The sequence below is a fragment of the Mus musculus genome, chromosome 3 (assembly GCF_000001635.26).
Source record: "Mus musculus strain C57BL/6J chromosome 3, GRCm38.p6 C57BL/6J".
NCBI classification, from domain to species: Eukaryota; Metazoa; Chordata; class Mammalia; order Rodentia; family Muridae; genus Mus; species Mus musculus.
The window spans coordinates 112,195,816-112,199,292 of NC_000069.6; the positions used below are offsets into that span (position 1 = coordinate 112,195,816).

Consider the following 3,477-nt stretch of genomic DNA (forward strand, 5'->3'; position numbering starts at 1 on the left):
TGTCAGTGAAGACATAGAAAGTTTTTAAAATATCAGACATTCTAAAATGGGAAATTATACCAAATGAACCTAAAAAAAATCACTAGAATAGAAGAAGAGATGATATTATCAGAGAAAGAAATGTGCAAATGTGAAGGTAGATCACTTAAAATTAGTATCAGTGAAGAAAATGAATCTAAAAACCTGAATAATGTTATACAGCATACACACATTGTCAAGTGGGTAAATGTACATGCACTATTGATATTTTGCAGAAGAAATTATAAAGACAAAATGGTAGCAGCATACATAAATAAACAATAATAGAAAATACTCAGTATCAAAGGAAACAGTTGTGTATGTAGTGGGGAAAAAAAAAGTCAAACAGGAGACCTAATAAATACTAAGATAATAAACACTGAACGTTGCAAACTGAGATACACTTTAATCAAACTGTCAACATTGAAAAGAACAGCTAGGGAATATGGAAGTGAACAAGATGGAAACAATTCAATACATATTAAAGATATTTTACAACGATGTGAAACGTTTTTTCAAAAGAAATTGCTGAAAGTAAGAAAATGTTTCACTTAAAGTGATAAAAGAAGCAAAAAGGGGGCTATCATCAAAACTGCTGTTTCCTCATAATGTAATCTCAAACAAACAGAAATGGAGAATTTTTCTGATAACCACAACCTTACTTTTTTGTTATTATGCATTGAACTAGGGTAACAGTATTTGCATATATTTTTGGGAGAAGCAGACACAGGAAGGTTCAAGTAATCCCTGAGCCATTAGGTCAGGCCTTTTTGGCAATGTTTTTCTATAGAATAGTAGCCTGTTAATCTGGTTGAGAGGCTATTTCTACCACAGACTTTTCCCTGATTGAGGACTACTAAGGGCAGGGTAGGACAAGATAGAGTTGAAGCAGGAAGGAAAAGATGAAGGAGACAAGGGGAAAAAGAGGTACAAGAGGAAGAGAGGATAGGGGAAAAAAGAGACCAGAGACAAAGACAAAAGATATTCCCTACACTCACATAAACACACACATACACACACACACAAACACACACACAGAGAGAGAGAGAGAGAGAGAGAGAGAGAGAGAGAGAGAGAGAGAGAGAGAGAGAGAGAGAGACCGAGGGAAGGAGAGAGGGAGGGAGGAAGACAGAGATGGAGACAGAGATGGAAAGAGATAGAGAAACACACTCAAAAGGTGAAAGAAAATGTTTTTAGTTGAAATAAGACATACAAAGAATATCTTACAGCTGTATGAAAATACAAAATCCTTTAGTAGAAATAAACTTGTAAACTTTAAAACCTGTATTATTTTAGTTCATAGTTCTTGTTATTTTTTTTAATTTAAAACTGAGAGCATAACAATATATTTCATATTATAAGGAAGATGGCATGTAAGTATAGTTTGTTACTTCAGCAAAACAAGAGGAGTGCAGAGCTGTGAACAGAGTTTTGGTGTGACATCAAAGAACAACTGCTATCAGCTTAAAGCAGATTATCATAACATTAATATATTTTATGCAATCTCCAATATTCCACAAGGACACTATACAAAATGCATCAAAAAGAAAAAAGAAGAGCCAACCCCAATCATTATAAAAATCAGCTACAAAGGAAGACTGTAGAAAAGAATGTGACAAAAATATTCTAACATTCATGAATCAATTGACAAGCAGGCAGTTGTAGATTTTGTTGTTGTTGTTGTTATGACATGTCATAGGTTGCAGTAAATTTTAGAAGTTTTTTGTTCTTTGGGTGCAATGGGTTCTTGTATATATAGATTTATTTTCTAGACTTAGAAAAATTTTGTGATTTGTAGATTCTTTTTATGGGTATATACTCTCACTGTAAATGTATCAAATTCTGTTATGGTCTAAAAGCAGTCCACAACAAAGCTTTAGTGTGACCTAATTACAGTGCGATGGTTCTGGAGAATGGGCCTTTGGGAGAAATTAGATATTGTAAGGAGAGTTCTTGGGAGTGTAATTCATGGCCTTAGAAATAACACAAAAGCCAGCAGTTCCCTGTTCCTTAAGCAGGCTGTATCTTGGAGCAAGACAGTGAATCCAAACCAGAAGCTCAGTCTGCTACTTACCTGGACTTCTAGTCACAGAAGAGTAAACTTGTATTTTTCATTGCATCAGATTTGTTGGCACTCTCTTAAAAAACTACACTGTGTCTTCTGAAACATTGGAAATCTGCATGGCAAATGGTGGAAGTCCATCATTGCTGTTCACCTCACAGCAAAATCAATTCAAAATTAATAAAAGGCTTGCATAAGTAGTTTAGCTATACAACTCCTAGCAGGAGCAGAGAGGGATTTTGTGGCAATGATTATGGCGGAAAATTGTTCCCTTAGGTCAGCAGCTGCTTTAATTTGCTTCCTTGATCCTGTGACAAAACACTGACCGAACAAAAATATGGGGAAGAAATGATTTACTTGACTTTACACTTCCAGGGCCCAGTCCATCATTAAATTTAGTCAGGGAAGAAACTCAAGCAGAAACTGAAACAGAGACAATTTGAGAATGCTTTGTACTGTCTTGACCTATGATTCATGCTTGAATTTCATACACACCATGCCAAGTAATGGAACCACCTACAATGGGACGGTCTTGCCCACATGACAGGGACTGCTTTGTTATTTTCATATCCTCAAGACCTGCACAACTGCAACTTTTGCAATGTTTGTTAGGGACAGGATCAGCTCTCTTCCTCTCATGCTCCCCAGGGCCAGTCTCCTACAATGCCTAGGGAGGAGGAGCCTATGCATTGTGAGGGATGGACCCAGTTGTGCACTGTTTTCAAAAATCAACATGTGTCACGGTAGCATCCTTGACCAAGGATGTTCTACTGGCCTTTGGTGGTAAGAGAACTTGCTGCTGCAGAACCATGAACCCAGTCATGGCCCTAAGTAGCAGCACAGGCCAGGACCCAACCATGTTTTAGTGGCATCACTGGCTACTCACATCAGGCTGTTCCTCACTTCCCTCCAGTTCTGCCTGTCTTTATTGTGCACAGATCCTTCTGTTTCTGTTTCCCTTCCAATTATCCACCACATACTTGCTCATCTTAGTGGTGACTGGGGTCTCTTGAATGTCCGCAGTTTTCTCAGGAGCAGGCAGATGTTCATAGGTCAACACTGAACATGGACATAGCCTCTCTCTGCTACCTACTGATGATGCACATGTGACACAACAGCCACATCTGTAATGCATCTAGGGGCAGGATTCTGACATTTCTTAAAGGCTAGATATAAAAGCTAACAATTGAAACATTGATTCTGAATATCAGTAGAAAAGATACATTCTTTAAAAAAAATTACCAAGGAATAAAACTTGTTAAAATAAATCTCATCTTTCTTTAGCTATTTCATATAACTTAGATAAATTTGCACATTTTATCTTTCTGCTCAAACTATAAAAGCATTTATACTAATTCATATGCTTTTCTCCTGTTAATATGTTTTAAAGATTCATG

At 36.8% G+C, this 3,477-nt stretch overlaps 1 non-coding gene across 1 annotated transcript; it reads right to left on the minus strand.

The window, feature by feature from the left end:
• Positions 1–3,099: 3,099 nt before the first annotated feature.
• On the minus strand, positions 3,100–3,226 carry Gm25519. The gene has a single exon (XR_003954822.1). It is a non-coding gene; the product is annotated as a small nucleolar RNA SNORA17 (small nucleolar RNA).
• Positions 3,227–3,477: the final 251 nt, after the last annotated feature.